Source organism: Leptidea sinapis, chromosome 17 (assembly GCF_905404315.1).
Source record: "Leptidea sinapis chromosome 17, ilLepSina1.1, whole genome shotgun sequence".
Taxonomy (NCBI): domain Eukaryota; kingdom Metazoa; phylum Arthropoda; class Insecta; order Lepidoptera; family Pieridae; genus Leptidea; species Leptidea sinapis.
Window position 1 is genome coordinate 1,630,511 of NC_066281.1, and position 23,802 is coordinate 1,654,312.

Genomic DNA, 23,802 nt, shown 5'->3' on the forward strand with positions numbered 1-23,802 from the left:
ATGCAAACGAATACTTCTCATCACTCAAGCGGCAGTAACGGTCAGACAAAATTACCTGAAAATGAGAATTGGGTCGGTATCGGTTCTATGTCTTTGGGACCTATATTGATTGAAGCTGCTTCGTCATTACCCCAAAGTCCAAAAAATTTGCATTTAGTCCAACAAAAGTTTTTGAAAATGCACGATGATAAAACTAGACGGCTCTGGTTTCTCTGGCCAAACGACGGAAGAGGATCACAGTGTGGATGCAATGGTGGTTGTGCATTTTTCGGTTCAAACAGAAATGGTGCCAACTTTTTCAAACCGAGTCCTGCTGATATCAACGACGGAGTCAACATAGCAATGTTTAATGTTATAGAAACATCACCTGGAGAATTTGGCTATGGGCAGAGCTTATTGCACGCAGGGCAGCTAGTGTTCCACACTCCGCCTTATAATAGTCTGAATGTGTGTCTGCAACCGACTGTGTCAACACTTATACCATCTCCCCTGCCACAAAACCTCAACAAGTCACCTCAGACCGCAGATCGCCGCAGTTTGACTCGTAGGTTTTCCTACACCAACGTAAATAAAGGAAGTAATAATATGGTCTCAAGTACTAAAAGTGATGTACCATATGCTCGATTAGTAGAATCGACTGCGCCTCTGGGCAGTACGAAAATCGATAGTGATTCTAAATTAAATAAGACAATTTTGAATGTGCCACAAATGGAAAGCAGTGTCTCGGATTCAAAAATTGCACTCAGCTGTGTGGTCAAAGATAGTCCAAATATTTCCTCGAAAAAATATCAAGGGGAACAAGAACATTTTACAGTACCAAGAGTCCCGCCGAGAAGCGTTGCTGTGTCGGAATCACATTATTCCCTTAATTCTCACTATCCCCACGAAGAAACATCACCTCATAATGTTCAAAGGACTATGTCCATTACTAGTGAAAATCACTCCGATGCATTTTTCTCGGCCGATGAAGACATGTTCCCAAGTCGTTCATCCAGTTTGAAACATTCATTCGGAAGTCGTCGTAGTAACCCCAGAGAAAAGACGTACCCAATAAACGATAATGTGAGCGAAAAGTGGATGGGCTCCATCCCCAGGTCCGAGATAGTCCGAGACGCTGCTGATAACATAAGTAATTTAAGTGCCAGTGTACAACCTGATTCAGAAAGTGGATCCGTGTCGTCAAATTCTTTCATATCGGCAATATCATCTCAAGAAGACATGACATTAGTAAACTTACACATGCAGGCTAATAAACCCATCGTTGATTCTCCTTTGCTGATGTCGAGCTACATGCAAAATCTACCACAGTACAAGTGCAATAATTGGTCATCCTGCTCATTGCCCTCTGGAAACGACCTGTTTACACTGCCCTTATTTAAGAGAGCTGAGGATGGATCTTTGGTTTATGTTGGCCAGAAATATTTGCCAAACTTTGAATGCGTGGGTAAAACAAACATTCTGAAATTGATCACAAAGAGTTCGCAGAATAGCCAGAATGTCCATGGTACTTATGCAAATTTACCTCCTCACTTTAATTCTCAAATAAAAACTCATCCATATCCTCAAGCTTGGTGGAATTTACAGCAAAACGTTCAGGAGAACCAAGAAAGTAATACTGACAAATCTAACAACTGTACGCTTACCACAACGAGTGATACCAAAAACGGATTATTTATCAGACTTCGTGGTGAAATCGATATTATGTTGACTCCGTTGGTCCTGGAAAGTACGCAAAAATTCGTCGAATCAATAACGCCTGTATTAGCGAATATTCACCCAATAACCGTTATAAATCATTTGAGACTCCTATGCATCACATCTGTTGAATCTTCGAATATACTTAAACAAAAGCAACATGTCCTGAACTGGCTCCCGCAAATGCAGGCGCGGAATGAATCTAGTATTATCCTCGATAAAGATGACAAATGCAAGTTGGCAACTATTCCTCATTCGAATGTGTACGAGGAAACAATATACAGCCAAATACAAGCCACAATGACTGTACCGAAAGTCAATATTATATTCATGCAGTCATCAGTAGTAGAAGATATGATTTCATTTTCTGCTCTGGACAACATTCAGGATCTCACATGCGTGTCGTTATTCGGGGTGTCAATGGAAAATATAGTAGGAAAATACGTTAGTTCGAAAAAGACTTTGGAGTCGATACAACTATATTACAGACCTACTTTGCGAGCGCTTGGAAGCAAGAAGTCCTTCGGTATTATGAAAGGCCCGAGAGCTTTGATATCGGCTCAGTCATCTGGGAGGAAACGAGGACCTGAAAAAGGGGAACCAGTGTTTATTGAAGGTTCACAGCAGCAGAATGAGGATACAACTATTACTTTAACTGTTGGTAAGTTATTTTGGGAGGAATTCAATTTATCTCTTGGTATATGACATGTTATTCGAATTATTTCTTTGCATTTTAGGTAAAATTCACGGACAACTACGACGCATGCGCAACGATTCAAGTCAATTAAAAGATGCCACCATAACTGGTATCCCCTGTCAGCATTCCAAAGTCGGTTTCAAATTCGTAAGGATTGATTCAAATTCACGCGGCTGTGAGTCTAGCGTAAGTATAATTAAGCCATGAATAGATCTATGAGATGTGTATTACAAAAATCAAAGACATTTATCTATGCAACGGTTTTTATTTTCTAAATGATAGATAATTAAACCTCTGTTGTACAGTGATGAAACGAGTTGTTTACAAATTACTGTGTCATATTATGTACCTAAAACAACATAATGTTGATCTCAATAATCTCTATATACCCAAATTAATTTCGATTACAGTGTTGTCAAAACGGAGCAGAGGGACAAAAAGAAAATTCAGTCGGTTATATAATGTTCGAGTGCGGCTTAGAGTGTGTCTCCGTTAAAGTATCCAAACACTCGAGCGCACACAAAACCAATGAAGATAAGAAACAAGTTCGCAGCGATACTGAGAGCTGTCGGGAATCTGTGAAATCTGAGGAATTGAAACCTGACAAGGAGAAATCAAAGGGTATCCGGACATCTGGATTCGAGGATTTATTTAAGAAGAGAGAATCGAGTTCCAAGCCAAGTACTCCGAACTTGGGAGGTAGTCAGGCTCCTCCGGTGCCCCCTGCTCCTCCAGTTCCCCCGGAGCCCACCACGCCCGGTACTGAGGAACCTTCGAATGACAGCAGCAGCACGATGGTGCCTGCTAAAGATAAAGGGAACACGTCTTCTTGTTCCATCGACTTGAAAGTTCTGTGGTTTAACTTTGCCGCGCCACCTCGGACGCCTATTACAAAGAAGATTGATTATACTCGGTAAGACATTAACTCGTGTAAACACATTGACGTACAATAAACAACTAGAATCCCTTTGCCCTTAGACAAATAACAACAAACCTATAAAAAGGTCACCAAACAATTTAAGAGTGGCGTTGTATATACATATACAGTATGGTCTGCATACCTATGAAATAAATAAAAATATAAGTAATACTAGTCCACAGAACTATGGCAAAATTTATTATTGAATTAAAAACTTTAAATTGAAAAAGTGAAATTTTCAAACAAAATAAATTTTTAAATAAATATACTAAGAGATAGCAGTACTGTTTAGACGACGTACATTGACCTCTGGATCTTTGGCTTCACCTTTGATTTGTTTGAATAATTGCGACGATGAAATAAAAATTCTTATTAATAAAATGTTCATTCTTACGAACACTTTTATTTCGGTATAAATGAACTGAACTTTAAATTAAATATTGTGCATCTTGTTTTATATTCAAAAAATCTCACCCGTATTCGCAAACGTCATGGAAAAATTAAATGTCAAATTCACCGTAAAAGCAATAACAATTAACAAACTTAAAAACACAATTTACACATGTACACATATACAGTAGTAGAAAGTGTCCATTTCAGCTTGATTCATTCGAAAGGCAAACACATAATCTATTCGCCCAGAAGACTTGCGGTACACTGGTCACTGATGAGTGATGACTGAAGTAGTGAACATTTAAATAACGAAAAAAATAAGTCTTTAATAGGGAATATCTCACAATTATAGTTTATCGATACTTTTTTAACATTATTTAGCAACCAAATACCTACCCAACGATAGGATACAACTATTTTTGTGTTATTCGAATGTTGTTATAATTTAAATTATAAATTTAATGAACTTCTAGCAAGTATATTTTTACGATTAAACTAACGAAACTACTGTTTTGTGAGTTGTGAGTGACTAAAAGGGTTTTGGCAGTCATGCTGTCGTCCTATGACGACAGTACGATCGGACCAGACTCGTTCGGATTAAGTTCCTCACTCGCACAGAACAAACCGGCTTGAATAATAATATGGGTATGTGTGTTCGTTGGGGAGAATATCTGCTGTCAACGTTTCGGCAATTTCAAGGGTAGGATGTTCTCTCTGGCTGCGAGTAAATTTTGAAGACCGCGTCCGGTCATGTCTACAGGTCATCTGGAAGGTGTCAAGGAAGCCAAATTGGCTTTAAAGAAACTGGGGGCCATTAATAGATCACGGTAATACTTCAAGCTGACCTAGATTCTAGCGCTCTACAAAAGCGCAGAAACACCAGATATTGTTGCCTGTATTGTTGTCATCTCTGGTCGCACCCTAGTATCAGCTAGAACCTATTGCCCGCGTGCAACGCATAGCTGCTCGAATTGTCGGGGATCCAGTGCTCTGTGAACAGCTAGATCATTTGGCGTTGCTGGGAGTTTTCCGAACGACTGCTTAAAAACGTTATTGTTATTTACTATTACCCCTTTGTTTATAATTATTATCTATTTTGTACTTAAGCAAAAAAAAATCTAGTGTCTTTGAACTTGAAGAGCACGGAATGGCAACATCGCATTTTGATGTGCAAAGATTAAAGTTCATTGAATCATTGAGTGTTGACCCAGTAACCCCGTGACCCGATTTTACAATGTACAGCATGTTAATATTCGCTCAAAATTAAGTCTACATTTTGACCTAATTAGTGAACCGATTTTGTTCATGTCTTGTATATCGTCAGCAAATGCTATAACAAGTATGTGGCTACATTTAATTCACTCCGACCTTTTTAAGTTTGGTTATGCTGTTATATGGACAGTTTTTCACTGAACACTTTGTCATTGCGTGGCGTTTTATTCAAAGCGCGGTGGAAACACAACTGAACGAACACTTAGCTTAATAGACGCGTAGGCAGAGTTTTGCTTCATGCAAGTTTGAGCGTGATTATGAGTAGCTGATTATTGTACGTCAATGTGTAAACAGTAGCTTTTTTAAATTTTATGTCTATGAGAAAAAGTGACGAGAAAAGCAAACTTTCACCAGACGGTAAGTAATACTGATAGATTTTAATCAAACCGTCTGAACGTCATGTTGGTTGCTCAACTGAAATGGCTCCATGTCAACCTTTTTGCTTGTCATAAATAGTAGTTGTAGAAAGATACTGATAAGTAGTTTAGAATTAGGAAGAATCTATGAATGTCGCATATTAACTCCATAATCATATTTTCAATATTTATAGTTTCATACCCTAATCTCATATTACCAATGCAAAGTGCGCATAAGAGAAGAAGATATATAACCGAAAATAGAAAATGAAAGCGAATTTATTAGTACAATAAACCAATTTTGATTGACAACTCGTAAACAGTCTTCAACACGCTAGGAATTAACTCCCGAGTATTTTGAATATAGCTAACATACACATTGACAAATCAAAATTGATATCCATTATTTGTATCCATATTATACATTGGATTTTTTTTTAATGGAAGAGAGGACAAGCGAGCGTCTCTCCTGGAATTTCAAAATCACAAGAGCGTTGCTGGCCCTTTAAAAACGCGTACGGGCTTTTTTTTTAACTTAATAATAGTTAATAGCTTTTCTGATTGCATTAGTCTTATGGGTCATATTCTTTGGTCATATCAATATTATGAACTCTATCCCTGTCTTCAGGTTAGACTGGAACATGTTGAGTACGGCTTCTCCGGCCATCAACGCTTGGATGAACCCGTGCAACCGTCTCGGGATCCGTGTGGTGGCGATGTACCGCGCCCGGGCCAGGCGACTGGCTGCTACGGCTGCCAGTCTCATGGCTTCAGCGTTGGACCGCGCCCCGCAGCATACTCTACCCAAAGTACGTTTAAAGGATGATGGGCAAAATCTATGGGCACATCCATCCCCACTGACCAATAACGACCAGACACGTATAATTCCATTTCAGCCGGAAGACATGCACTGCTGGACAAAGGCCTCCCCTAAAGATCGCATTGACGATCGGTCCTGCGCTGTCCTCATCCAACCTACTCCGGCGATCTTGACCAGTTTGTCGGTCTTTTGTGGGGCCTACCGGTACATGGTCGCTATTCTAGGACTTGGAACCACTGGCATGGAACGCCAGAGGTCGTGGGTTCGAATCCCGCATCGTTCATAAAATTTTATTTGTGATTTATAGGACGTTCTCACGTCAAAATAGTATTTATTATTTGTGAATGTTTTCTTTTTCAGTATTGTCATATCGTTGGGAGGTTGAAATTGCAATGTTACTGAGAATGTTTTATTTGCTGCGTTGACGATATCATTTTTAGTTTTTTGATATATTAGTCCCGTTTCAAGCAATATAAATTATTATATTGTTAATTTCATATTTCTAAATTAATTGTTGTAAATAGGTTTTTAATGCTTTTTACGTAGAGAATGAATAGAAGGATTTTCGTATGAATTTAATAAAAAGTACTAAGTATACTGAAGGATAGGAAATATACTTCAAGTAGTGTGAACAATATATTGTATAATTGTACTTTTTCATTAAAATCTAATTCACATGCTCTATGCGACAGGCTGATGCGGCTCTGTAGTAGAACATCTACTCATCATCATGAGTATTGTTACAGAGTCGGTACGGGCGCCATACTCCCATGGCAAAGCAGCTCCGGGAAGAGCCCAGTCTGCAGCTGTGCGCGGTGCTGCTGAGGTACGCGCTGCAGGCAGACGCTGCAGCAGTCCAGGCCGACCTCGCCGAGAGACACCTGCCGTCGTTGTGCACGCTGCGTCAGGTACGTCGCTGTGGTTCGTTCTTCCAGGAAAGCCTGACTAAAGTATCGAAGAAGAATCCTATGAAGATGCTCCTGATCTGAAGTGTTGGAAGTGTATTCGTAACGCAGCCGTCACGATCTGGAGCGTAGTGGTCATACTGCGTTTCTGTGGGAAAAGAAAATAATGTACGTACTAGCACCATTGACGTACCTACTATTAACAACTGGACTCCCAACCGCCTACCTTCCAAAATCGGTAAGTGCCCTTTGGCACTAGATCTTTCATATACATTAAAATCGAAAGTGTAGTACGGCACACTACGCCCCGAGCAAGTACTGACCCTCATTTTGTTTATAGGATAGTTTTTTTGGCATGATTTTATAGCTTGTTTCAATAGCTTTCTTATACATTATCTCATATTATCATCTTATTATAAGCAATCTATTAAGACACTTAAAATAATACGCATTGACAGGCCGCTGCGCGCGCTCGAATATCGCGCCGATCTTTGGCATACAGCGGCGCGGAGGCACTTGACAATTACGGAAAATTAAAAGGTCCTCCAAAAATGTCTGAGCGGAGTTGTATATTCCGTGACAACTGAAGTATAAATATACATACACTTTCGCACATTTCGTTGGCGATATTTTTTTTAAGCAGTTGAAATGTAATGTTATTTAGCAAAATAATTAAAAACGTCACGATAATTACACAATTAATATAAAGAGGCACTTATCTGAAATACGATACTCCATCCTTTTTAAGTTTGGATATGCTGTTATTTGGACAGTTTTTCACTGAACACTGTCATTGCGTGGCGTTGTATTCAAAGCGCGGTCGAAACAATTTGATTGACAAGCGACTGCAAAACTACTTCGAATTGGCGCGCGCCCGTAAATATATTTACGTACCTAAAGCGCGGATTGACACACGCCTACTTAAGACCAATTACTCACACCTATCATATTATGTTGTTGGGGCTGTGGGGCATGTAGACTTCATCCACGTAATATGATTTTTTTTTCTCCTATTCATAGACAAATTTTGCGCTTTTCTGTAGGGTGTCATCGTACTGACTCGGCAGTGGAAGAATATTCTGTACACGCCACTGCTGCTGGAACACAGCTACAAGAGCAAGGTTATGAAGCCGCTCAACGTCACCTTCGCGTTACCAGACTTCATGGAGGTACGAAACCAAGAAAATAAAGCTATCAATTTATTGTTGCGACTGATACATGAGACGTTATATATATATATATATATATCATTATTATATATATATATATATCATTATTATATTTTAACCGGCTTATTTTTGCATTTTTCGCCATTTGTGTACAGAAAAGAAATTTAGCTATTTTTCGGTTTAATGTCTTGGGTGCTAACTTTATAACAGCGTACCAAACGGTGGCCTCATGCCGTTGCCATATGGCAACATGAGCAGACAGGAAGATAGGATTCATACCTAGATAGTTTGTATAAGAGCCAATACTCTGCCGTGTACCATTCTCAAGGGTGTCTTAAGAGGCGATTAAGGACATTTACCAGTGAGAGGCTCCTTTGCACAGGATGCTGGCTAGATTATGGGTTCCACAAGAACGCCTTTTTCTGCCGAGAAGCAGTAATGTGTAAGCATTGTTGTGTTTCGATCTGAAGGGCTAGCTAGTGAAATTACTGGGCAAATGAGACTTAACATCTAATGTCTCAAGGCGACGAGCTCAAATGTAAAGCCGTTCAGAATTTTTCAGTGTTTCATCGTGACCGGCACTGCATTGTAATGGGCAGAGAGTATCAATTACCATAAGCTCGTAAAAATACTATGATTTAGGACAAGAAATATAAAATTGAAACATGATCTAGGACTCGGTAGAAGCGTGGCAGGAGTATCAGTTCGATAACGAAGGCCTGGACGAGAACTGCTTGCTGCTCAACATGGAGCCCGACAAGTTGACCAATCTACCAGGTGAGCTGCCTTAAAAATACCAGCGACACTTTCAGCTATGGTTATATTCTGTGATCATTTATATGTTTAAATAGAGCTTGCTGCTAGACAACCGATGAAAACAGGCCAGGTTTTTTACTTTAGTGTGCGTGACAAGCTACGTACATTCGTGATTTGTATGTCACTTTGTGTTAGTGTATTTCACACATTGCTCGAAATAGAGGTTAACTGTCCACCTCGTTTTCACAGCTGTCATAGTCTATCTAGGCGTATAAATAATGTAAGGTTATCAGATTATATAACTACAGTACTACAGTAAATACTTGCGCTATCCAATTTACCACACAGTTATAGCCATATGAAATTTTAAAGTAGTGCTACTAGAATCATTACTCCAATAACATGCAACTTTTTTGTATATCAAGTTATTTGAGTGTCGAAAATATATATAATTATTTAGCAGTGTTAAAAGTAAGTTAAGTATTAAGATTAAGCATATATTTTGTTTATATAACTGTTTTTTTTGTGAATGTGTCAGTTTTTCTTCCTAAATAAATTCAGTTTCATTTCATTTCAATAAATTTAATAACACTGTTTCTCCCCTCAGTATAATTATGTTTATCTACACCCATGCTTTAAATCCTCTATTAAAGATTATACAGTTATTGCCAACATTAAAACACCCAATGTCCTAATCACCCTTACATCATCCAAACGAGTGTTGTAATGAGATTCAGTACAATATTACAACACTCGTTTGGATGATGTAATGGTTACCTACTAGGACTGGCTTTTTTAATGTTAGCAGTAAGCTAACTATTTCAGTCTAGTCAAGTCTATTTCACTCGGCTTCTCCTCGTGTGACAAGCCCTCATTTGCCTTTTAATACAATCACACAACAGTTGTATAAAATAACTAATATGAGGCATGTGTAACAGTGGTAACCGTCTAACATAGTTTGTAACATTACATTTGTGTGTGAAGTTGGCGTGATGACGTCAGCGTGTCGCCCGCACTCGTATCCGTCAACGCCTCCCTCCGGTGCGTACACTACGGACTTGTACTTTGTGGTTACATTCACTTAATATATGTTATTACACAAAATTGATGGCTAACGTCCGTCCCCAGTATACTGTCTACAGATAGAGATAAATTACTACCTTCTACTGTCAGTAATTCGCTGTCAATAATCTGAATCTGTCCCAATATACCCGATAAGTCATTTTTATCGCCTTATATTGGGACGCGTGAATTGCAATTTCCATACAAACTTCTGTCGCTGGTAAGCTATACGTAGTCCCATTGACAGACAACGTGTACGGATAAAGTGAGTTACCGTCGATAAGTTAATTGGGACAGAAAAGTCAACGATAGTTACGATTTTTATCTCAACTAAGAGATAGACTGAATATTGGGAACGGCCGTAGGGGACATTTACACTTGTTTCTCTTTATTATTCTTAACTATGCACCTTTTAATTTTTTTATTCGTTGGTTGCGCGTGATTCAATACAATGTTAATTTTGTGTCTGTATGATATTGCAAACAGATTACGTAAAACGGGGCTCACGTGAGACGAGTTTTACATTTTACATAACGTGTCAAATAGAAATTTGATATTTAATATTATTTTTTGTCTTTTATATCTCATAATAACAATATTCAAATAATATAAACTTTAATAATGGAGATGCAATTTAAAGCTTAATCTTATAATTTTTATATTAATAACAATGATAATAATAATTATCTTAGTAATAAAAAACGCCGAGGTTTGTACTATTACTAATCTATTCGACGATATTGAAATTTGACATAGAAGTTTATCAAAATCAGTTCCTAGGTTACGTCATCATTAGGTAATCTAATTAAATGGATGAAACTTCCACAGTAAGCTCTATATATCTGTTGCAGTGTTTAAGACCGATGGTTTAATGAGATTGTACTCTTGTATATTTTTGTTTGTGACACTCGCGAGCCCCGGCACAAAATAAAAGCTCCAATTAAGTGTTGTTTTCGTGATGCGCTTTTGTGTTGCGATTGTGCTTCTTATTTACACACTTTACGTATTATAATCCCCTGCAGTAGTTTATTTGTGTGAAGCAGTTGGAGTACGAGCTTATTTCCGCTGGTTTATGGGCGCACCAAACATTCTTAGTGGTGGATTATCCTTAACAATTTGCTATGTTTTAAAGTGATAACCATTATGGTGTTAAATTCATCATAAACAAATTGTTTAGATTTGAAAGAGCGACATCCTCAGTCAATTTCCTAATATGCAAATATTGGGTTTGAGCAGGTTATCAACTGTAAAGTAGATCCTGTAGATGAAGCCACAACCTGAGAGTTGAACAAGGCATACAAGCTGAAAGAACTGTTGGTTCAGTCGGAAGAGACGTCGCGGGTTCGAGTCCCGCATCGTTCATAAATTTTGTTTTCTTTATTTGTGGATTATCCTTGTTTGCTTGAAATATTGTCTTCTTTCTTTCGTGTTATTCTCTCAGCGGAGGTTGGTTATCGTGGCTATCTTCAATTTGAACGCGGCAATATGCAACAGGGTTCCAGAACCCAGGCTAAGCCACGTTCTCTACGGATCTCTTGTTTTCTTGTCTTGGCAATATATAATAAAATAGTTATAAAACACTATTCTGTTGCAGATCCTCCTATCCTCATAATCGATGTGATTTTGCCATAGACCTTTAACATTTTTTACCTAACTCTGCGCTATTTCTCATCAGTTTTATTCGCATCTGGTTATGTTATTTATGTCAAACTCTATACAATCTATGTGCTTAAAATGCTTTACTTTATGCACGGCATGTTTATGGAAAATGAAATACCATAAAAAAATATTATTTGGTTAAGACTCGTCTTATTCATAATGACTCATCGGAGCTTAAATAAACATTCATTATCTCTAGAACCTCGATAATTAGATTAAAAACCCTTTATTCCGGAATGGTAACATTGTATATGATAGTTATCGGAGGTTTCACAAACAGTTATGTATAAAGAATATTATGGAACTGTCGATAGACTTAAAACACATTTAAAGTAATATTGGCTTCGATGAACGTTTTATTATGAATAAGGCGGTTAGCTCTTCAGCATGTTATATGGGTGGCGATGGAGATCACTTACCATAAGGTGACCTGCGGTCTGGCCTGCCATTCTATTATAGTCGGAAATATAATTCAAGATCAAAAATGTAAACAAAGAAATGTCACTGTCAAAATGACAATTCAGAGATAACCAACATTTTTTCTAGGTAGTTTAATTATAAACTTATTCTGATTCATAGTACATAAAACATAAATATATAAAAAATGATATTATTTACAAATGACTTTATATGATAATAGTTACCAAATATAAAATAGATAATTTAATAAGACTAAGTTTTTCTTGTGTAGACGAGCCAAATGTTCAGAGCTTCTATCTTATTGCCAGTGTCAAAGCAAAATTTGCAAAAAAAAAATACATTTTAATTTTCGAATGTATTTTATGCTACATTACAAAGAGATAACGTTATGCAATATTTATTTGTATATATTTAGACTACACTTATAATTTTAAAGTGATATTTTAGTATATTTCGACATACACAAAGGAAAAGGTTATTATTTTTAGTTGGCAGCATCATTGTTTATATTTTTGATCTCGAATTAAAATTCCGACTATAGTCTATTAAATTAAGGTGATTATTAGATCGATTCACTGTATTCTCATCTCACTGTATCTTAATGGATCATAGAGCAATTGGTAGCGTAGTTGCGTGTAGCTAATGTGTGTGCCCGCACAGTTCGCACGGCGCAGGCGAGTCGCGCGAGCCTCGTGTTCCCTACCCTCCCCTTCACAAGGAAGACGCCCTTCCAGGACGACGCCATCGCTAGTGAGTCATTCAACATCAGCTTATAAAACTCTATCACTATAAACCCCATACTTTGGGATTAACATCACTATGACGTCATCAAAATGGCGACTATCCGCCCTCTCAACGCGCGGGGTTTATATATGTATTGATTTAAACCTAGTCATCCAAAAATATAATGACATTATATATTATTGATTATAAAAGCGAAAGTTATAGTTAAAACTTAAATACAATTTAAAAGGTGCCATCTAATATGACATCTAGGATGAAGTGTGTAGCTGGATGTGACAAGCAAAATTATAATAACGTGCATTAATGAGATCACAATATTGAAAAAGCTTAAGAAGAAAGGACGAAAATAGTATTTTGTTTATTTTTCAGTTTCAGTTTCGTTTGATGGTTGGTCGCAACGTCGGTTGTGATCGTAATATGATAGTAATTTATGGGTTAAAGTGGTCATTGGATGTTGTATGTAATTCAAACTGGCCGTGAATCGTAAAACCTTTTACGTAATTACAATTTATAATTAAAAATTGTATTACTGGATTAATAAAAATATTGATAGAATGACAGCAGTAATGATATCTAATTCCACAACATTAGAAATAATATGCCAATGTGTAAATTTGTAAGTTTAAATTATGATTCTCGAAACAAAGGCCAAGCTTGTCAATCACGCATCATGCTCTACAGCTTTGTAATATCTCCTGCTTATAGGATTGTTTGTCCCTTTCGGGTGTAGGCGTATGTCAAATCTAGTTCTTACATCATCCTATGATAACAATGTAGAAATACGAGTAGGTGGTAACTATTGCTGGGAAGAAGGAAAAAATAGAAGTAACTGGAAATAAATGAGATTATGATATATTGAAATAAGTTATATTAATTTAATTTGAAGATCTCTCTTTAAAGAAACACTGTAGTTAAGAAATTGGATCAAAAAAAAGCCTTTATTATTATAAACTTTCATATCGCATAGACTCTTAGCTGTCTTCGGAATCTTGATCACTAATGAAAAGGCAGATCAAGTAGTTACAATTTTACATCTAAATAAATTTTTAATGTTAGTTAATTATTCTATTTTTTAATCAATCGCGAAACTATCACAAGTTTTTCTTTAGCATTAAAATTTGCAAACTAGATCGAAAACTAGATTACATTAATCTAATATATTATTTTTCCTGGACTTGAAAATTAATAATTAAAATAAATTACTAATGAATCTAATGCATACAAATATTAGTAAATATTTTTTTCCTTAGACTATGGCACATTAAAGGAGGACTTACCGACAGTTGGATCGAACCCATCCTTATACTCTCAAGGAAGCAATGAAAATCTTACTTCTGATCGAGCCAGAGAGGATCTGTACCAGTGGATGGCTAAGCAGGAGCCTATCAAAATGGTGAGACCTGTAGCACAATACAGTAATATAACACGACTTTAACTCCATACTAGAGCACCCGAATCGACGCACGCACACATACACACGATTTACATGGCCGCTAAGCAATCTTGGGAAGACAAACTATTGAGTGCCACGCCGTACGCCGCCTAGACTGGTCGCTTTCCGAGTTTAATTAACTGTGCCGCGCCTTCCACGTCGTCAACCTTTTTGTATGTGCCTTAGCGCTCCGTCCAGATGTAGGTATAAATTTCTCTTTCGTAGATATTTGACTTTAAAAAAGGTCTATCAAAATTTCGTAGTTAGTAGATTTATGAGTTTCACAATAATTCGACGGAGTAAATAACACGGACACTGACGTCATCAGCTACAAATTGGGAGCTATTGGCAGATAAATATATCGACAGTATTTTTAGGGTGCCGTACCCATAGGGTAAAACGGAACCCTATTACTAAGACTCCACTGTCCATCCGTCTGTCACTAGGCTGTATGTCATGAAACATGATAGATACTTGAAATTTTTACAGATGATGTATTTCTGTTGCATCAATATCACAGCAAAATATAGAAAAAAAAAATTATCGGGGCTCCATACAACAGGGATGACTTTTTTGCCGTATTTATAGAACCTTTGTGCGCAAGTCCGACTAGACTTGGTCGGTTTTTTTTTGTTTTTTTACTTGTTTTCTTTAAACACAGGAATCAAAGACCAAGAAACCAACAATGCCAACTGCAAAGATGAATCCGCGTGTAGTGGCCACGTCCTTGCCGGCGTGTAGCTTGTACCCGCTGCACGGATCCCTGATGCTGCTCGACGCGCATTTGGTCTTTCAGCCCTTCCTCGCTGCCCTTGGAGTTTCTCCGCATCAGGTTGCTCAGGGCAAAGGTACATTAAAAACCTAGGCCACTTCAAATGAAAAACTTATACACCTATACTTTCCATTCCCATTTAAAATGTTTTGGTATCTTTAGAACGAATACATAAAAATACTTGATTGAAAAGTGTTCGATACGATGATTTAGTTATAAGAAACTACAGAAGTGATTTAGTTAAAAGTCAGAGTACAAATCCTCAGCTAACAACTTGCAATTTGGCCGTGTGACCATTTACCATCAGATCCAATTAAAATATTTTTTATTCAGGTTTTGACATTTGTAATAAAATATATGCTTCAGATCTGAAATTAGAGTGCGCCTGAAAGAGTCTGGTAGTAATTTATCATTAGTTTCTCATCCGAGTTTTCTTTTCTTAACTTAACGTTTTTAACCCGGGAACTAGGTATACCGGATACACAGCTATTTCAGCCGCTACATTGTGATGTACTTATAACAAACAAGTATTCCAGTTTCAAAAGTGTGGGTGCTATTGTAATAAATACCATCTGGTAATGGATTTTATCAAGTCCAGTTAACGGACCCAGTCGTTTTGAATACTCAAACCTTATAGGCACTTTTATAGGCATAAATACCGCTTTACGTATTTATGAACTATGTAGGTGGTCGGTTCCAAAAATATTGACCAAGCAATGACGATATTCCAGGTGAAGCTAAAGAAGGCAGTGGTGGGGTGGGTGGAGGGGGTGGAAGCTCCGGTCTGGAGGCGCTGGGCTGCTCCGTGTCGCTGAGTGGCTGGCTGGACTGTCTGCGGATACACATCGCGGTCAGCGAGCTCGCACGCAAGGGAAAAGGTGAGTTTTGTTCTTGTGTGACTGCCAGTGTGTTCATCGTCTGAAAGTTAACGCCAAGTTGGCTGCCATGGTTTTTATATGGTTCCACCAGGTGAATCCTTGCGCTATTGATCTCTTTTACAGTATTTGCGTCACGACCACATTTTGATCACACCACAATAATGCGACAAGGTGGAATAACCTTTGAAGACTGTGTTTGAAGAGGGTGCTTAACCATAAAAACCCAAAAAGCACCTGTGATCAACGTATTTATCTTTTTTTGTACAAAAAAGTAAAGTACTAAATACTAAGGCATAAAAGGCATTTATTTTCTCAAAATTGATTCGTTTAGAATTCTTTTTGATGTCATTTCTAATACAAGATACTACCGCTTCAGAAACAGATGGCGCTCTGAGAGAGAAGCGGCACAAGAAACTCTCTCAGCATTCTTTTATTGCGCTCTTTTTAATAAAATATACAAAATTGTACGACAGACTCATTTTTTAATAAAACATTACAATTTATTTATAGATAATGCCTGAACAGTGGCTGGGACTTTAATATAAAAGTGTATACATTTATCTTTAAAGCTTTTATGTATCTTATAAAGCCTACAACAATTAGTTACAAGCAATCCCTTATTTCTTGTGTTATAATAATGAAATTAACTATTTAGAGCAAAAAGGTGACGATTTTTGTGAACATATATTAAGTTTTCATAAATGTTCTAACATTCATAATATTTTTTTTCTTTAAATTTTCCATTGAGAGACTGTCTATAACCAAGCTGATATCTATTACTCTATTTTGCAGAGCAAACACTATATCAATGTCAGCAGCATGACCCCATAGTAAAATACCGTACGTCATGATGTTGTGAAAATAACTGAAGTACACTAATCTGGCGGTAGCAACATTCGTTTACTCTCTAATCTAAAGGCGTATACGGCAATGCTGAGTCTATCTGCTAGTTGGCCGATATGTGGACCCCGCTGAAGTTTTTTATGTACCATGATAACCAAGAAGACCGAAGTGGCCACAAGTTTCAATCACTGGTCTTTCATAAGTATGTTGGCTTGTAACTCCTGCATCAATAACTTGTTGTAGCACCTCCAGCCCAACCCGAGGCTTCCACCGAAAACCCCGCCTTCCTCTGCGAGAAAATGTCAGTGGAAGTGCTGGTGAAGAAGGTAGCTGACGTGGCGGTTGACGATCTGGTGCAGAAGCAGAACGTGGTGTACATATCACGGGGGCAGCTCAAGAAGCACATTAGCACTATGATCAACTGTAACCTTAGCATACGCTTTATATCGCAACAGGTTAGTATTTTATTTAACCCGTAAATTTATTCACAGATTTATAAATTCAAAAGTAACATCGAAATTGTGACTGAAACCTGTATGCAACTTAAGAGTCAAGTCACAAAATTTTAATGAAATTTAAATTTTGTTTTTTTATTTTGTTGTAGGTGAATATGCCACTGCTGCGCTTGCTGCACCAGATCAGCAACATGTACCAGAACGTGAAGGACGAGCTGCAGGCTCACAACGAGCCACGTCGCACTCACTCGCACCCTCGACCCACAGGTAGCGTGCCACGTAATGTGACCTTGGTTAACATGCCACTGGTGCACCAGATCAGCAACATGTACCAGAACGTGAAGGACGAGCTGCAGGCTCACAACGAGCCACGTCGCACTCACTCGCACCCTCGACCCACAGGTAGCGTGCCACGTAATGTGACCTTGGTTAACATGCCACTGGTGCACCAGATCAGCAACATGTACCAGAACGTGAAGGACGAGCTGCAGGCTCACAACGAGCCACGTCGCACTCACTCGCACCCTCGACCCACAGGTAGCGTGCCACGTAATGTGACCTTGGTTAACATGCCACTGGTGCACCAGATCAGCAACATGTACCAGAACGTGAAGGACGAGCTGCAGGCTCACAACGAGCCACGTCGCACTCACTCGCACCCTCGACCCACAGGTAGCGTGCCACGTAATGTGACCTTGGTTAACATGCCACTGGTGCACCAGATCAGCAACATGTACCAGAACGTGAAGGACGAGCTGCAGGCTCACAACGAGCCACGTCGCACTCACTCGCACCCTCGACCCACAGGTAGCGTGCCACGTAATGTGACCTTGGTTAACATGCCACTGGTGCACCAGATCAGCAACATGTACCAGAACGTGAAGGACGAGCTGCAGGCTCACAACGAGCCACGTCGCACTCACTCGCACCCTCGACCCACAGGTAGCGTGCCACGTAATGTGACCTTGGTTAACATGCCACTGGTGCACCAGATCAGCAACATGTACCAGAACGTGAAGGACGAGCTGCAGGCTCACAACGAGCCACGTCGCACTCACTCGCACCCTCGACCCACAGGTAGCGTGCCACGTAATGTGACCTTGGTTAACATGCCACTGGTGCACCAGATCAGCAACATGTACCAGAACGTGAAGGACGAGCTGCAGGCTCACAACGAGCCACGTCGCACTCACTCGCACCCTCGACCCACAGGTAGCGTGCCACGTAATGTGACCTTGGTTAACATGCCACTGGTGCACCAGATCAGCAACATGTACCAGAACGTGAAGGACGAGCTGCAGGCTCACAACGAGCCACGTCGCACTCACTCGCACCCTCGACCCACAGGTAGCGTGCCACGTAATGTGACCTTGGTTAACATGCCACTGGTGCACCAGATCAGCAACATGTACCAGAACGTGAAGGACGAGCTGCAGGCTCACAACGAGCCACGTCGCACTCACTCGCACCCTCGACCCACAGGTAGCGTGCCACGTAATGTGACCTTGGTTAACATGCCACTGGTGCACCAGATCAGCAACATGTACCAGAACGTGAAGGACGAGCTGCAGGCTCACAACGAGCCACGTCGCACTCACTCGCACCCTCGACCCACAGGTAGCGTGCCACGTAATGTGACCTTGGTTAACATGCCACTGGTGCACCAGATCAGCAACATGTACCAGAACGTGAAGGACGAGCTGCAGGCTCACAACGAGCCACGTCGCACTCACTCGCACCCTCGACCCACAGGTAGCGTGCCACGTAATGTGACCTTGGTTAACATGCCACTGGTGCACCAGATCAGCAACATGTACCAGAACGTGAAGGACGAGCTGCAGGCTCACAACGAGCCACGTCGCACTCACTCGCACCCTCGACCCACAGGTAGCGTGCCACGTAATGTGACCTTGGTTAACATGCCACTGGTGCACCAGATCAGCAACATGTACCAGAACGTGAAGGACGAGCTGCAGGCTCACAACGAGCCACGTCGCACTCACTCGCACCCTCGACCCACAGGTAGCGTGCCACGTAATGTGACCTTGGTTAACATGCCACTGGTGCACCAGATCAGCAAATTGTACTAGAATGTCCTTCTCCTTGTGTTGTTTTCCTCATTGCTGAGGTTCGTGAGACCTCCACTTTTCCGGGCGATCGCATTTCCATTTACGGTTACAGCCTTCAGCAATGTGTATAGCTTCGTGGACGTTTTTATTGGCGGCGTCGCGGAACTGGTCACTCCAACGCACCGGACTTCTGCCTTTCGGTCGTTTGTACCAGAATGTATAGCTTTTTTATAATTAATATTTTATTCACTAGGATTATTTATTACACTGCGAAGCATCACATGTCTTCAATTTAAGTTGTATCTTCACCACGGAGCTCTCACCTTGTGATCTATCATCAGAATACCGCGAGAAAGTGGTGAGCGTGACGTCACTGGACAAGCACAGCCAGTACGCGGGCATGTTGGACCCCAAGTGGGGCGCTCCTGACACGCCCGTGCTGGAGGGGGCGCTGGACAAGGGCGCCACGCCCCCAGCGCGGCCCCGCCCTCAGTCCTTCGCTCAAAAACTGAGGTCCACAGGAAAAACTGTCAAAGGACGGCTCGGTATGTAGTTTACTTAGTTTTATTTATTTAGAGCATTGGTAACAAGAACATCAGCTCAAACCAATATACAATAAAAGAAAAATATGTATTAAAATCATATTTCGATTATAAGAAAAATCCCCGTTAAGTTTGTGGGCAAAAAAATTATTGATGTAGGTTTGACCTCCATTTTATGACCTACCAATGATTACCTAATTTGTTTATTTATAATATTTAATACCTTACATTTGATATGGACTGTATGGTCGCATATATAGTGTTTAAAATATAACATACATAACATGACGCACAAGTCGATATTATAAAAAAGGTAATTTGATTATTCTTTAAATTTTAAACCAGTATAAAAAGGAAACAATTATATATTTGCATGAATGTATTAGTGCTTATGATGTATAAATTCTAAAACTGCCTACTTGACTAATTGCATAAATTCATTCACCACTACAATGGTATATTATCACTGTGTTAAATAGTCTGTAATTTATTGAAATATCATGGCTATTGAAATCAACCTGAACGAAGACGGGGGCACGCGATTAATAGCTATTATCGAGATGCATTTTACTTCCAAGGTTGTTTACGTTTGCATTAAGAAATAGAAATTTTTCTAACTTAACTTTATAAGCAATAATTTAAAGTCACACACTAATGGGTGCGGTAACGAACGGGTGCTACTCGTGGTGGCTGGATGATCTTGTTACCGGGAGGTCTGCTTGATGTGTTTTTTATTATTATTATTTCCTTTAAGGTTATAGTTATTATATATTTTATTTTATGAAATGCTCACATAATGCCTCTATTTATTTACGGTATGTGTGGATTGATGCATCTACTATACTCAATAACTCTTGTGTTTATAAGTATTAGTTTACTTTTTTCTTTTTTTGACTTACTCGTGTAAGCCATTCAGTTTTTGACATTTGAAAATTTTTATGCGTCACTTTGCATATATTGTAATTGAAATGATTAGTAAAACAATTAAAATGTAAATCTTGACATAAAAGAGTGGGAATGAGTTTCTTGCTACTTCTTCTCATTAGTTCAACCCTTTACGAAGTAGCGGTAAATTCAATAAGAAACAATATTTTTATTTTTTTATGACATACATAAGTGTCATTTCCGTGACCTACATGAATAAAGTGTTTTTGAATTTGAATTTAATCTTATCTTTAAATTACATCTTACAATACTAAATCACATTAGAGAAGAAAAAAAAATTATATATACTTAATTAAAGAGAGATAAAAAATAGAAATATAATATCTAAAATAACAATACTCATATGAACTGTGCGGCGCGTAATTCATTGCTAAAAGGAGCTGACTCAGTACTATGTTGTGTTGAGTGTTTGAGACACAAACACATCACTGGTTTTCAGCAGCCCCTCGTGACATTTGGAGTAGACAGTAATTATTGTAGTCTTCCCATTGTAATAAATTTGTATATACAGTCAAAATCTGTTATAACGACATCGAAGGGACTACTCATATTGAGTCGTAAAAACCGATAGTTGTAACAACCGGTGACAGGTATTAATAGGAAAGATAATATGTATATTCATGTAGGAAATTAAACTGCATTTTGTTTACTTCAATACAAACGTATAATATAAAAGAACAATATCATTTTTCCATCATTTTTATATGCATAAAATCTGTAATTTTAGTTTGTTTGTCAACACAACACTTCTGTCGTGCATACACATTTTGTAATTCACGTTGGATTTTAATCAGCGTATCGTCACAATTTCCCTGCATGTGGAACTCTTCATTAAAAAGAACAATCTTTCGTAATACACTAACAGCATTGAGACTGTCAATCAAAGTTGGCACTGTAAATTGTTCTTCCGAGTCTTCCTGTTCATTTTCATTTTCCTCTTGAACTTCACGTACAATATCATCCTCCATAGCTGGTGCACAAATTGCAATAGACTGATCTACATCAATGAACTCGTCTGTTTCAGTAGTAGATAAAGCAGGTCGTAAATTTTGTGCTAATTGAGCCAAAGAAATATTGTCCTCTTCATCGTCGTCAATCACATCATCTGAGGTTCTTGTTATAAGACTTGTAAGATCTTTAAAACCTGCATGCCCAAAGCAGTTAGCTATAGTTTTTTGTGAAACTTTTTCCCATGCTTCGGATATCATCAAGATGGCATCAAGAACCGTAAAGCTGTTCTGATTATTACTGTCAATGCTTTGTATTTACTTTAACACTTGCAGTCTTCTATAATGAGATTTTAAACATCTTATTACACCTTGGTCCATAGGTTGCAGTACAGATGTAACATTTGGTGGTAAGAACACGAGTTTAATACACTTCAGATTAGTAACAGCCGGATGAGCAAGACAATTATCAACTAAAAGAAGAACTTTCTTATTGTTTGCTTTTAATTCAGCGTCCCAGTTTCGTAACCATTTTTCAAAAATTTCCGATGTCATCCATGACTTCACATTGTTTTCATACATTACCGGCAGTGAGCGTATGTTTTTAAAGTATCTTGGTTTCTTAGATTTCCCAATAAATAAAAGCTTCCTTTTACAGGATCCTGTCATATTTGCTGCAACCATGATCGTTAGTCTCGTCTTGGACATTTTTCCTCCCGAACAATTCTCTCCTTTGAATTTTAAAGTCCTGTCTGGTGTCATATTGTAAAAAAGTCCGGTTTCGTCTGCGTTATAAATGTCTTCTGGACTGTAGCTTTCGCATAATGTAGGCCACTTTTGCGTAATCCATTCGCCTACAGCATCTTTATCCACACTGGCAGCTTCACCACTCATTTTCCCGCCGACAATGCCATGTCGAGCCCGGAAACGTTGAATCCAACTAGACGAGCAAACAAAATCTTCACCAAAACGTTGAGCAAAATCGTTTGCTTTTTGTTGAAGAATTGGTCCATTTATTGGCACATTATTTGTCCTTTGATATTTAAACCACTTTAACAAAGCTTCCTCAATCTTCGTATGCCGCGTTGTTCTGGCTCGTTTCATTTTCAAAAAATTCTTGTCGTAAAGGATTTGAATTTTCTCCCATTCTTTCCAAATGGTTGAAATTGTCGGGTGAGATTACACCATATTCTTTTGCCAGGTCTTTGTTTGGAATTCCTTTCTCTAGCTTTGAAATAATATGCGATTTTTCTTCGATACTGATTTGTTTTCTTTTTTGCGACATGTTACAATTTTCACAGTTAACTCAACAATAATGTTATGGTGCGTCTTGTGCAAAGATAAGTAACAAACTGATTTAAGAGGTATGACGAAGCGGGCCTTGAGGCTACGGCATGCATGTGCTTTGTTTCTAAGAATTACAAAAGACCCTAAACTTTGTTTACTTTTACGATAATAGCCATTGACTATTATACTGTGCCAGATGTGGATACAGTTACCTATTCAAATTGTTTACAATACAGCTGAGCCGGTCGTTCTACAGATATCATTCTCCGAAAACATTAACCAAATGTGGTCGCTTAATGCGGTATGTCGTAGTAAACAATGTCGTAAAAACCAATGTTTTAGATAAGGCGGTCATATAACATTCAGCCAGGACCTTTGATTTTGGTAAATTTAACTGGTATGTGGTTCTAAACGATGTCGCCATAAACGGTTTTGACTGTATATATTATATATTTTTATATGTAGGTTTAGTGTTCTAAGATATATTTATACTCAATCTTATTAAGAATGAATAAATGATAATTGGTACTAGATATATTATGCATACCTAATAAATGAAACATATAATTTAAAGAGCCCGTGTCCCAGATTGTAAACAGTAATTGAATCACATCGTTTGTCGTGCAGGGTATAGTTCGTTGAACGAAGGTGCCCACACGCCCATGTACGCAACACAGACGTCCGTGTCGGACGCCCCGGCCGTCGCGGACTCGACGCCTCGAGCACCCGCGGCTGGACACCTCGCGCCTCGCTGTTGGAGGACGC

The 23,802-nt window shown here is 38.8% G+C and overlaps 1 pseudogene; it reads right to left on the reverse strand.

Annotated features, from left to right (window-relative positions):
* Positions 1 to 21,486: 21,486 nt before the first annotated feature.
* LOC126969155 (tigger transposable element-derived protein 4-like) lies at positions 21,487 to 22,312 on the reverse strand (annotated as a pseudogene).
* Between the last annotated feature and the right edge of the window lie 1,490 nt (positions 22,313 to 23,802).